Raw genomic sequence first — 14,994 nt, 5'->3', positions numbered from 1 at the left:
AACTTTCAATTTTTTTATTTATTGAAATTCTATCAACCTTATGCGCGCTTCACACACCAAGTGACTATATTGACAACTTATGACATTGGGTTGATAGTATTGAAAGAAAAAATTACTCTCATTTTGGTGAGTTTCTTGGAAAAAGTAATCTCTCAGTATAATAGACCCTCTTTTATATATAAAACCACTATCATCATAATCTTTCAATAACTTCATCTTTTGTTCAGTGCACCACATCAAATAATACTTGAAATTTTCTATGTTGTTAGTGGGTACAACTACAACAAAAACATCTTTTACACAATAAAACAAGTGTAAATTCAAATCATAATTTACATGAAAGTAACTTTACCAATATGGACTTGATTTTATTATCTATTTACAGAGCTCTATATTTTAACTATTATCTAGATACTTATACACATTGATTTTAAAAACATAAAACACACACACACGCACAAACACACACACACACACACGCACACACACGTGCGCACACACACACACACATATATATTGAAATCAATTGAAATGTTACCTTCTCTAAAAAGATCAGAAACCCAATCACCTTTAGATGATACTATAGTCTTCTATGATTCCATCTCTTCGAAGCTTTCAACTGAAATTTTCCCCTTTGTATTTAGTTCTATATGTTGCCAAATTTTTACATACATATTGTTTTCACAAATATCATTGGATTGTGTGTCCTCTATGAAAACAGGGCAAAAAAAGGAATATTTTCTTTTATCAAATGAAAACAAATTTCGGTAATTCTTTGTTTTAACTGAATACAATTTTCGAGTCCCTTTTACTGTTTCAAGTTCATATGTAATCGATCTATCCACATCTTTTCTTCCAATATGCCAAAAAAAACTATAATAAATTCTAACAATAATTTAAATATGTTATTTAAAATATAATTTATATCTGTTGAAGATAATCATTGTCATATTGTTGAAAGTATATAATTTATAAATGTTTAAAATTAAAAAAAATAATAAAAATTATCATATATTAAAACTATATAGAAGTTAATTTGTATATATGCACATACCTTCATACCTCCATTGATGGGTTAGTCTGATAGCTTAGTGTAGCATCACACCATTGAATAACTTGTTTAGTTGAAACAAGTATGTTTGTAGAGTGGTCCATTTGATATCTTCAAAGTGCTTGTTTTATGCATGCCCCTACACCATCATGTTCTCCTTTTCCATGACCAATATCAAAGAAATTCCAATAATTTTTAATGTGGGTTTTCTTATAAAGACCACACAAACAAAAGAATGATCATGAAGATTTGAATTGAGCTATGCATCAATCTCACCATATCCAATGTTCATTGAGTTTTATTCCTTGACCTTTAGATGAGTCATAAATCTTATCAAAACAATGTTGTACAAAATGTGTTTCATGTGTAGGATCATCGCTGATACAAAAGTGATATTATTTAATAACATGTTGATTCTCACTAGTGCTTTCCATATCATCAACATTTTGTTCAGCATGTCTATATAGAATACAGACAAGCATAGAGACTTGATCAGAATGACAATATTCACTTGTATTTCATTTTTTGCAACAAATGTGTAATTCTCTGCAAAATCAACTATTGACAAAATGGTCCATGGTGGAAACATTTCATGGGATTTTTTGAATTGTAGGTCCTTCCATAAAAAACTCTATCACAGGAATTTCTTCTTCTTGTAATTCAATCCTTTTAGTAGTTATACTATTATTTGAACTAATCTATGTATGGATATATTCATATATATTCCATTTCAGTTTTAGTTTAGACAATGAATGATCATTTATATCAATAGAATATTTATTGTGAAATAAAGTCAAATTTCCACAATGATCACATTTTTTACCACCAACACATTTCTTTTGGTAAAATAATTCATGATTGTCCATTTCACATAGAATTTCAGATATGAAACCATGGATAGTGGAAGGAGGAGGTGAATTTTTCCAAAATATTTTACCAAAATTAAGGAAGGTGTTATGATATAATTGAAATTCCACATGATAACGACAACAAGAAGTGTCACGGAGAGTGATAGGTTTAACATACCATGGTTTTTGTTGCACAATATTCCTGATTGAGACATTAATTCCATGATTCTCTTCTATGAAATTATTTAACAACTCTATCTGAGTGGTGTCCAAGATATGTTTTGCATGTTATTCACACTGATTTCGTGCTATTCTTCACCGCATCACATGCCTTGCTTTTGGTAAAACATGTGAATTTTTCATCCAATATTCATATATTATTATTTTAACATCTTCTCCAAGTTTTTCTTCATATAGTTTCCTACAAATCACTGTCCAACAAGCGAGCTCGTCATTTACATTGATTTGTAAATGAAATCTCCTATGTATGTGCAATATTTTTCGTGAGGTCCGTAATATTTTTTTCCATATATTTTACCAAACGGTTTTCTTTGGTACTTGATGAAACCACTGCTAGTTTTTTGCTCTACGTGCATTTATATTACTTGTCTTTCTAGATCTTCCAATTGATTTTTAAGCACTATTTATATTTTGAATCACATTTTCCTTCACCTTTTTATCTTTCGTTGATTTTCAAATACCCAATAGAGTTGTAGCATCTTTTAATTTCTTTCATGTTAAGAGACCTCTCAAAATTTGTGTTTGAAATGTCATACTTTTGTTTTTTAAGAACTTATCAATAATGACCTTAACATGATATCGTACAATATGGTCATCATTTTTATCTCCATATATCTCAATGTCAACATTTTCTAATATCTCATCATCGATATTCATTTCATCTATACATATGAAAATTAAATGGGTATAAATATTCATTAAATAATAAAATTAAAAAATAGAGTTTGAATGAAATTTTTCACTTCGTCTTTGAACATTTTCAATCTCATGATCAACGTTACGAAAAATATCTCTCTCTCTTTACACTGATTTTTTTTTTCAAATTACTTCATCAAATAAAAATGGAATTTCACAATACACTAGTTAAATTTTAAATATCACTTATCATTTTTACGTTTACATACTTGCTTCAACTTCTTGTTGAAATTGATTTTACCTTTAATTATTTGTGTTTTCTTCTTTTTTTTTGTTTGTTTTGAAATAGTTTCTCTCGTATTTTCTACGCTCCTCAATGTCTCTTGTTCGATCATATTTTCTCTTGCAATTTCTTTGATTTCCCATGATAATTCAATCTATGTATATTTTTAAAATCCAACCCAAAAAAGTCAATTTAAAAAATCCTGTAAAAAAATTTCACTTTCAAAATCTAAACCAAAAAGCTCACTTTAAAAACTCAGCACAAAAGAGTTACATTAAAAAAAATCACTTTAAAAATTCAGCCAAAAACGTTTACTTTAAAAAAAACTCACTTTAAAAATTCAGCGCAAAAAAGTCACTTTAAAAATTTAGCCTAAAAGACTTACTTTAAAAATTAAGCCCAAAAAACTTACTTTAAAAATTAAGCTAAAAAATCTCAATTTAAAAATTTAGCTTAAAAGAATTACTTTAAAAATTAAGTTAAAATATCTCACTTAAAAAATTCAGCCCAAAGAACTTTAAAAATTAACCTAAAAAATCCCACTTAAAAAATTAGCTTAAAATAGGTACTTTAAAAATTAAGGCCAAAAAATTTCCTCCAAAAAGTTCAGCCCAAAAAAATATTTACCTTAAAACTTTACCCCAAATGAGGAAAGTGTGTGAAAATGAAAAGTTTTTTTGGAGGGTGGCATCATTTCATTTTTGCGGCCAATGGAAAATATCAACACATTTTCGGCCAAACTTTCAAAATTAATTCGGTCAAACTTTTAAGATAATTCAGCTGAATTGTTTTTCCATTTAATTTAATGGGCGTCGAAGACAAACACAAGTTCAGCCAAATGTAATTTTAATTCGGCCAAACTGTTTTAACCTACAACTCTGCAACAACTCGGCTCTAGTCATGTTTTTCCATTTTTGGAAAGCTTAAACTCTATCAAATATGATGAATTTGTCGTTGGAACAAAAAAAATTGCAGAATTGAATCTACTTTCAGTAGTTATAAATTTTATGAAATTTCATAGAAATTCACTAATTTTAATTAATTTTGTAAAAAATGGTGTGCAAAGAAATTAGAAGGGCATTATGATTCAGTGAAATAAAAAATTTGTATCTTTCAAAATACATTATAAAAAAATATGAAATTACTTTGGTTCATTACATTTTTTTGTCTTCTGTAATGGGTAGTTTTTATATTTTTATTTTATAACTGATATGTTGAAAAATTGGTCGCTTAGCTAAACATCTTCAAAAGATATAGTTTTTTCATCTTGGTTCAATTCAAAAAATTCTAGTAATTATGATGTGCATTAGTTGGTTTCGTAAATATAATGATATCGAAGTAGAGTCTACCTATATTGTTGCAAAACATTTTGTTTTAAAAAATGCCAAATTAACAAAGAATACACTAGTGCTAAAAAACATACCGTGTTAGGAATCCCTTGATTTTTAAAGAACACACAATCAAACAATTGCTAATTTGACGGATCAAATGTGAATAAAAGAATTCCCAAAAAAATAATAGAAAAGTAATAAAATTTCTGACAAGTTTCTTTTTTATTGTAAAATGAAATTCTAAATAGAAAAATTGCATTGGCTTGCCAAAAGTTGAAGAACATCTAAAAATTATATTTTTTTCTAAAAAACAAACAAAAAAATGTAACCCAAGTTCACATTTTCACCCTTATGATGTAAACTATTAAATTCAAGATTGATTCAAGTCCCATGTTCATGATTGATTAAGGTACCTACTACTTTAATTGCACCTCGCCCTATATAGATAAGTTTCTAATATTGATTAAGGTACCTACTACTTTAATTGCACCTCGCCCTATATAGATAAGTTTCTAATAGTCATTAACATCATGATTTATTTACCCATTCGGGTTTTTTTGAGGTTTAATAGGTTTGGCGCTATTTAAGATTTGTAAGACTTTATTAACACCATTCCTTCCACCTGCTATCTTGTACCCCCAGGCCTATGTGGACCAATTAGGCATGGCCCCATACACCTGCCCACATGGGCACGCGTGGTCTTGGTCCCTTGGATGTGTGGATGACTGAGATGGTCTCCTCTCAATCAACAGCTTGGATGTGTTGGATTCACCTCTTGTCAGCTAGCCCTACCTTTTGCATTCCATTGATGCCTTGGAGTTCACTCCACCCACAATGCTTCGTCTACTTTGCAACCTCCTTCCGATTTCCATGTTGGCTAAATGTCTAGCCATGGAATGTTTGAATTTTCCGCTCAGGTATAGAAATTTACATTTCTTTTTCTCGGTATTTTACACTTCCACCGTTGTTTTTGCTAATGGTGTCTAATTCCCATGTGGGGTTTATTTCATTCTAGGCTCAAAGGGTGCTGGTCTAGCTCTCATGGATTTCGCTCACCTCGGATGAGATTACCACCTTAGCATGACCCCTCATGGCAGCACTATCATTCCTCTGCTATTCCCTGCAAATTCAATTTTCTTCTTTGTGCATTTATGGTTTAACTACTAAGTTGTCTTCTCACTTAGTTGGCAGAATTGTTGCAGAGATACCACTACGAAAGGGGTTTTGCCAACAATATCAATGGCTTAGGCATCGTCCCTTGTTCAACTGTGCCTTTTAGCTATAGGTATGATTTTGGGTCTTTTTGGTAAAAATAATGCTCTTTTCAACTTCTGGTTTAAATATAGGGCTATTTTACTGTGTTTTTCTACAGGATTGCTACTAGTAGAATGAATATCATGGTCTTGTCACTGTACTAGGGTTTGCCAAGGATTATCCTTGGATATTCCTAGCACCCATTAGTGGTATTAACATTTTGTTCCGGTTTTATTTTTTCCTATTTTGGGTTCTTCAGCTTAACGTTAGCCATATATGTCTATCTTGTTGCGAATGAGTAGCATAGAGCTTACTCATATGTATGCTTGGTCTTATAGGTTGAACCCCAGTGGCTCACACTTTATTTATTTTGGCACTTAGTCCACCCAGATCAGACCCATTTCCCATGTTTCTGGGCGATCACTTGTGTAATGAATCACTTCTTTAGTGATAACTTGTTTTAATTCTGCTTTTTCTAAGCAAAGGGGTTTCTCTCTGAAATCTTCAAATGTAATCGTTTCCTGCAGTATTAAGGAGGGTGAAGGATAAATTTATTTGTTATACACTATTTATTTGCATTACAGCTATCATAGCTCTTCTATGTTAGAAGTGGCCACAATGCCCTGTCGTAATTGAGTTTATAAGGTCGATTCCTCTGTAATTATTTCTATGAATTAATCTATAAATAACAAGCAGCTGAATTAATGCTACGATGGGCATAACCGATTACTATAGTCCCTGGCCATTGCCAGATGGCAGGGACTAAAAAGGTCTTTTAGTTCATACACTTATATGCATATATTTCCTCATTTCTTATTAATTTTGCTAATACCTGAACTCCTTCTACATGTTTATAAATTGTTGTCTTTGCTTTCATTAATGCTCTAGTTGATCTAATTTGTTGAGAGTTATATCTATATGTGAATTGAGTTCCTGGAATTGTATCATGTCGTGCTGACTTGCCCTTACTATGGCTTGTCGATTGACTGATAATGATACCACAGGGTGGTTTTTCCGTTTTTTGGTTGTTGGCATAGTGGTTAAGTAATTTATGGTAGCATTCTTTTGAAATTCTTATTTTGACAATGTGTATTGTGCCTATGACAACTGGCGGCATGTTTACATAGTTATTGTTCATTATATAGAGTTTTTCAATGCACAGTAAGAGTTCAACTTCTATCACTCGAGTCAGTTATAACTCTGTTAACTCTTCGTAGTTGGTGATTTTGTTTTTTATATGGATTATTATTGCTAGGTGAATATACTTGGAGTGTCCAAAGATATTCTATGTTATAGGCTCAACATATTTATTTTTGATGTACAGTATCGCTAATTGCTACTGGTTATCAAAGGTTTTAACATGGTGACAATAGTTATATCGTCGCTCAAATCCATGTTTAATTTTCACACACAACAAATTGGATGTCTAGCTGCTATGCATAAAGAAAACGCATCTGCCTGATTTAATTAGAAGACACAATTAATTTAATTTTGCATTTTAGCTCTTTTTATTTTTAATTCACTTTGCCTAACTCTGCAGTTCTGTCTTTATTCATTTCCAGTGCTCTAACTCTAATTTGATGAAACATACATGCATTTGTTTGTATCATATGACCTGGAAGTCAATTCTTTATTCTTAGCATAGCTAGCTCTATTTGTATTTTATCCTCTCAGTAGCAACAAGGTTCTTTTTATTGAATACCGGTGCTATTCCTATACATGGATCACCTAACGTATGTTACAACCATACTTAATGTCGTTCTTAAGTTCTAAATGTGCTTTAGTTACAACCTAAGAGTTGCATTTTTCACTTTCCTTTTAAAGGTTTTCCTATTATCTCATAGATATGTGTATGCACGCTAATATTAATGCTCAAATATATAACATTATGTTTCCCATGTTTAGTTTTACATATTTATGTATATTTTTGCATCTCCTTCTAGAATCGTTTCTCATACTAATTCTTGGTTAACTGTATTCACATGTAATCTATTGCACGTCATAGAATTCATTATCTAGTATACGTTGCCTGCCGCACTACAGAGCATAATATGTGATTATTTCTTCAGTCAAACTACAATAGTTACTTAACTAAATTCTAGCATATTAATGAACAATTTCATTAAAATATACATAATGATTTAACCTAATAACCAGTATAGATATCTACAGATGCATTGGATTTTATAGAAATGATTTAAATCAATAACCCATATATTAATTTACCTTTATGGACCTATACCCCCAAAGTATACACTGCTCTACAGTTACCAATATATCATCACATTTCATAGAAGTCTACATGATTGAATTGGAATCGAAAATAAACAACATAAGACAAACCAGAGGATTGAAGAAGTTGGCTGCATGGAAACCTGCACCACAAGACATTATCCTCCCAATTGCGGACTACCTCTAGTTCTCCCCCAAACTCAATTGTAAATTTTCAGAGAATCAACAACCTCTTGTTGATCTCCTCCATGGGTATTTAATTCCCTTTTCCATGATAATGTTTTCTAATTCAGCAGTGTCTCTCGCTTTTGTAACCTTTACTAATTCCTCCCTATGCATTTTATTTTAAAGCCCACCTTTCTCACCCATACTACTTTAAAAGCAACTAGCCTCAGCCTTTTTCTCCCATTGAGCTGATTCTAAGGGACTTTATCTCCCTCCCTTTATCTTATCTAGAATCTTTAAAGATTCTCATCATGAAGACTTTATAATCTTATCTTGAGTGTCTTGCCTCAGTGCATAATTTCCTCAAATAATAATTTATTTAATAAATCAATTATTTACAATAATTAATCCAAGGTTTGGCTCAATCAACATTTATTACACATATACATAAAGTAACAACATTTACTAGGGTATCTCACAATTTTATTAAAATTAAACTTACTGATGCACCTTGATTTACTTTAATAATACAAGTAATTTCAAAATGTCTTAAATTAAAGTAATTAATTTTGATTAAAACCATTAAAAAAACTATCATAAGCATAAATGTAATATGGGCCTAGAGGGATTAAATTCCTTTATGTGCAAATTTCTTTAGACCGAAAATAGTGTATAATTTTTCATTCTTTAAATTGTATTTTTGAATGCTATGTAGAATATATATAGGACCCAATAAACTTTTAACTATAATTCTTTTTGTCATAATATATACATAATTTTTTTTAAATGAGGTATAATATATACGTAATTGATCTTAAAATATTTCACATCACATGTACATGAAAATATTTTATCAAGGCAAATTAACATGGCTTTTTAATTATTAATATAATTGTAACTATATGTCAATATTAATTTGTATTAAAATATTTTATTTTGACATTTTTTTTGTTTATATAAATATATATTAAGTTGATATCGACATAAATTAGTTAACATAAATGTTCAAATAGTTTATTTAAATCTCCTCTTGATATATCCTTTGAAAAGTATAATGTTTAAATATTGTACTCACACTTTGTTCTAATTACTTTAGAAGAAATTTATTTTTATTTTAAAAGTGGAAATTCAAATGTTATTAATTGGATTACAATACTTTTATAAAGAAAAGATTTTATTTAATGAGCCTAAGAATTTGGTTGAAAACATTAGAAACTATAATCATTTGAATGAGCTAAACAAAGGAAAAGAGAATTTTTATAAGCGTTGAAGAGATGAGATAAATTAGATTAGAGGAAGTAAGGTTTCCAACAACCTTCCAAAAGGAATAGATTGAAGTATACTAGCAAAGTTAACATGATCAAGATGAAGCGAAAGTGGAATATTACTTGGAAAGAACAGGAAGATGACCACTCAAATGTTTAGGATGTAAAGGAGACAATTTTCATATAGATTGGCCTAAGAAACATGACTAAATAGGAAATTTCATAGCATTGAAGAGGCTACAATGGTAGAATACATGGTGTTGGTGTTTTCTTCTCAATGATGTACGAAAAAAACCCACTTAAGATTGTGGATGACAAACAATCTCAACAATAGAAATCACTGTTAAACATTGTAGATCTGCAACCATTGATAGAAACAAAACCTGTCAAAATTCTGATTTATGCTACGATCATAGTTAAACAGTGAAACAAAGAGTAATAATCCCAAACATCCAATTGAAACCAAATATGTAAAGAATAATTTAATGATAACGCCTATGAAGAGAACAGATAAATGTTACCAATCACCCTCTATGGGATGGGTTCTTGGCTATCCTCAAACGTCTTCAGTTTCTGTAGAGTCTCTCTCCTCTGTAATGCATAAACCCAACAAAAATATGGTGTGCGACAATGAAAATAATCAGAGTTACAAAAGTGAGTGAGACAATGAAAATAATCAAAAGTGAATAATGAATGGAAACCCTCATATTTATAACAAAATATTGAGTTATCCTCGAATAATGAGCAATAATAAAACATTATTGATTCCATTCTTGGAATAACCACCTGTAATATTTTATTATATTTGTTTAGAGGGAAAAATATATAAACTTTTATTTAGAAATAATAAATAAATTATTATTTATTTATTATCTCAAGGAATTAGTTAAGGAATAATAAACAAATAATGATTTATTTAATTATTCTTAAGGGATTTAGTCAAATTTAACAAAGAATAGTAATTAATTAATGATTAATTAGTTATTCTTAGAGAAAAATAAGAAAAATAATGATTTATCTATTTATTTTTCATGATGGGGTCAAATTTGACAAGGAATAATAATAAAACAATGGTTTAATTAATTAGTCCTAGAAGAAAATCAAATAAATAGTGATTTATCTAATTATTCTTCATGGGTTTGACTATAAATTACTTAATAAAAGTGGTTTATTATGTAATTTATCACATTGAAAACAATTTTACTATGGTAAAATTGGCTTTACATGGTGTACTTCGACCCATCTAGTAAATTAGGCTAGATGATCACTTTTTTGGTAATAACAGATTTCCCCCCAACATACGAGTGTTGGGAGTAAAACATATGATCGAAGTATGTTGTAAAGACACAATCACTTAGACAACACAAGGGAGTCAAGGAGAGAGAGAGAGACCAATGAAGCTGAAGCCGAGAGAGGATAGTGACAAAGGGGGAGAGATTAATGTAAGTCTCATTTTATGTTGTGGTACCGGACCTCAATGAGGTGGGGGAAACATACCCATACCCACTGAGATAACTTAGTACAAAAATAATGGTTCACCCATAAATATGAAACTGAGCAATAAAGTACATGTTGAATGGTACATGACATACTGACATAACATAGATGGAAAATAATACAATGTGTCCCATATACATAATGCACTTGGTAAAAACATGAGTCAAGACTGAATACAATAATAGCTGAGTACATGAGATACGAAGCCCATTCCCTCCAAAAATGGGTTGGAAGGAGGGTAAAACAACCAGAGAATCCCTGCTGAACAAGGAAGGGCTCTACAAAACTGAATGGATCATCTGAAGGAGATGTGCATGCTATGAACACTACAATCAATAGGAACCAAACCCATCAACTATGCAGAACTGCATCTAAGGCTGTAGCATAGTACGTATGCATCTAGGCATGTAGGGGGATACCTGAAGGGCCAACCCCTCATGAGGTATGAAAACATCTCACACACCCGGGAATCACTGGGACAATCTGCTACATCACTGGACCATCAAGTGTATGGATCACGAACATGAAACGATCAAGTCACATGGCAATAATGAGACTCTCTACTTGATCCAAGGTGCTGAACAAGAATGGAAGATGGAATTGAGATACACTGCCCTCTAGGCTGTTCTTTTGGAATAAATAAGCTGATGTCGACATAATAGGGACTGCGATATATAAGGCAATGCGGATCCTCAACTAAAGCACGAGAAAAAATAGTAATGTGATTGATGGAATGACAACAAAGATAATGGGAAAAGTGGGACCGAGGGAGAAACAAATGACTTCCCTTGTTAGAGCATAAAGTGCATGGTTGACCTGGTAGCCACTGACTCAACTCAGGAGGGGATGGGGACAGTATGACTGGAGGCCAAAATTGGCAACACAGGATGAATGATATGCAAATATGGATGGAATACTATGAGATGATATGGTGGGACATGAAATAGACTCCCAAAATGTGAGGGTGACTCATCGTGGATGCTCTGAACAAGGGTGACTCGATGGCGTTGCCACACAGAGTAGGCCCGGTGGGGACCATGAAAACATGAGTAAATGATGGTTACTCACAATGAAAATCGACATATGGTATGAAAAATATTAAGAGGAGGTGGACCTCAAAGTACAAGTGTCACTTTATGACGAAATTCAATTTTGAGAGGTGATGAAGTGACCTTTCATGGAAAAATGGCTTCCTAGTGAAGTGTAAAATCATCAAAAACTAAGAAAGACCATTATAGAGCTCAGCGAGAGCTTTCCAATGGTGCTGATAGTATATCTCAAATGGAGCTACAGTCTGGTTGCAATGTGTGACTAAAAAACTATGGGTTTTCCTATAAACGGGTGTTTTCCCTCTAATTTGAGAGGAGGAGAAGGCCCTAAATCTTGTGAAGATCATAGTAGACAAACCAACCATTAGAATTGGGATCTATGACATTCAGGAAAGTAGCCTTACTTGTCTAAAGATGACCTTAATGCTTCTTGGAATGATGGTTCCTGGTGAAGAATTAAGGGAAGAGGAAAACGAGAATGAACTACTAGAGGCGGTCTAGAATCATCCTCACCCACTAAGTCAAACATGGGGACTATGTGGAACTAGAGTAGAATATTTGAAGATATTGTATCATACGTCTATGATATGCGATGTGCATATGGCTCACCGGGGAGGCCATTAGGACAAACCATCAAAGGAATGGTAGGATAATTGACCATACCTATATTTGATGGGATATAGGATGAGAATTAATTGAGAAGATGGTCAGATGAAAACCATCATGCCCCCAAGAATGGGATGCTGATATGGTATGCAAAGGTGGGAATGATGCCCCCTAGTAGGAGGAGTTTGTGGAGTTCCATTATGTTCTGAGTGCTCGAAAAGGGGATTCAAGCATCTCATCCCAACCTGGCACGAGATTCTCCAAAGGAGATGTAGGGGCCTAGGTGCCCCCTAGTATGCTATGGGCGTACTGGATGTATTTAGAGTTATGAGCTCCAAACACTTATATGATACATAATATGATTATGAATGATGATGATGTTTCTCCATTTGTTTGTTTATGGTTATCATCTGTGGTATACATGTGATAAATTCCAATCTAGAATGTTGTTTGCAATGGTATCTACATAGTGATTTTGGGCTCTAGCCACATGACTGAAAGTAATGGTTTCAAATTTACGTACCAATAGCTTCACTTGTAGATATTTTCTAAATAGGACTTGGTTATGCACATGATACACACCATTGAATTGCATGAGAAGTAGCAAGGAATCTAAACGAACATGAAGATGAAGGATGTGATGAGTAAGGGTATCGACTAACAAACCTATCACTACATCATATTCGGCCTGATTATTGGTGGCAGATCCAATGCACACACCATTTGAAAGGACTAACATATGCAAGGGGGTAAAAATGGCCTAGGCTGCTGAGGATAGATTTTGAGAGAAGTAACTTGCACAATCAGCATGACTGATATACAGTGTGGATGATGGATCCATATGAAAGGTGCAAAAGACAACTGATGAGATGATGTAATCTACCTAACTTGATGGCAGAAATAAAGACATGCAAATCAAAGGGATGTGCTATGAGTGAAATTTCTTGAGGTAGAGCGCATTGGTAGAATTAGGAAGGAAATGGTCTTCAAAGTCCTCTAAAGAATGTCCCCTTACTCAATTGTAGGGGTAATCAGGGGTCAACATAGCTTCCATCGTGTCCTCATGAGGCTGGCAGATGGGTGGATGGGAGGAAGACTGAGTACATGATGTGGTGGCATTACCTCGTGCATCAACCTGAGGAATAAAGTTCACATACACATCGTCTTGAATGGAAGATGATGGACTGGTAGACAAAGGATCTACTAATGTTGAGACCTCAGATTCTATAAAAAAAGGTTCGATAGAAATGCGCGCAACAACCTCAGGAAGGTTTGCCAGCGAGGAACTCAAAAATGAATACAGGTAATGAATGGGGCCTGTGGTATCCGTCATCTCGACTTTGGGGGGATGGATCACAATAGAAGGGCCAGAGTTTCCCTATTTTGGTTGACTGATGGTACCAGAATCCATAGGTAGAGGAGCAGAGGTTCCACTATGAGTGGCCTCGTAGTCACGAATTGCCCCAAGGAAATCGTGAAACTCATCAAGACAAGGGCAACAATGGGAATAGTGACCATGAAGGTCACATAGGGCACAAGGATGGTTTGTGCAAAGTGTTTTGAGTTTATTAGGTGAGACTGGTATGTTAACATGGAATTTCGAAAGATTTGATTTAGGGAACACTTCATGAACCAAAGGTTTAAGTTGGGGAAGTTTAGGACAATTATTGGTGGCATGCCCAGAAACTTCACACAAAGTGAATGGATGTGATAGATTTGGAGCTTTGGGGGCTGGAGAAGCTTGGGGAGCCTTTTCCTTAGGTTCTTTCCTCTTGGATTTGTTCCCCTATCCGGATGCTTTCGCAACAGGAGTGGGTTCTTGTTAAGGTTGTGATGCAACTGAAGCAACAGTAGGGGTCGTAGGGGCTGGTTGAACTAGGGTCAAAGCATGATAATGTCTTAGCTGACTAGGCGGCGTGCTTGTTGGGGGATCAATGTACCATATTGGGATCCCCAAAGTCACATTAGTAAGGACCAGTGAAGCCATGATAGGGACAAAAAATACTCCCGGAGGGGGAAATAAGAAAGGTATCTAGCCTGCAGGGTAATGTCTTGGTGGAATATCTCCTGCATGGTTGAGACCTGGAGGAACAGTTCTTGGTAGAAACATAGGAGAGGCACCCACAAATGGAGGAGGTCTTGGGTGGGTGGATCCGATGACTCGGATGAGATGGTAACAATAGAGTGCTGAGGAGCTGGCTATTGATTAGAGATATTGACTTTGTTAGAATCCATCACGAGGATCTGGTAGTCACCAGGACCAAACGATTGGGGGAGATGGGTTGCTTGACCTGGCTGGGGTTGAGCATAAATAAATCCTTGCTGAGGGAAAGGATTTGTAAGCATGATTGGTTGGCGCAGGATTCTCAGGCGATTATTGACCTTGAGAACCTGCTTGAGCTTCCCATAGTTGGCGCATCTGGGGTAAAAGAGGACACTCATGTGTATAGTGGCCATGTACAACACAACATGCACAAGGATTTTTTTGTAGGAATAGCCTTGTTCTGCTTGGACTGGTTGCCCTGTTGCTGGTTGTT

General features: G+C 33.6%; 1 long non-coding RNA gene across 1 annotated transcript; it reads left to right on the top strand.

Annotated features, from left to right (window-relative positions):
• The first annotated feature begins 5,164 nt into the window (after positions 1–5,164).
• LOC149190915 (uncharacterized) lies at positions 5,165–6,204 on the top strand. The gene is made up of 2 exons (XR_016256531.1): positions 5,165–5,306; positions 5,405–6,204. It is a non-coding gene; the product is annotated as an uncharacterized LOC149190915 (long non-coding RNA).
• Positions 6,205–14,994: the final 8,790 nt, after the last annotated feature.

The sequence above is a fragment of the Pinus tabuliformis genome, chromosome 3_1 (genome assembly GCF_031772625.1).
Source record: "Pinus tabuliformis cultivar Carrire ecotype Pingquan chromosome 3_1, CPIR1, whole genome shotgun sequence".
Lineage (NCBI taxonomy): Eukaryota > Viridiplantae > Streptophyta > Pinopsida > Pinales > Pinaceae > Pinus > Pinus tabuliformis.
Note: the sequence above shows the minus strand (reverse complement) of the source record. Positions and strands in the feature narration are given on the sequence as shown.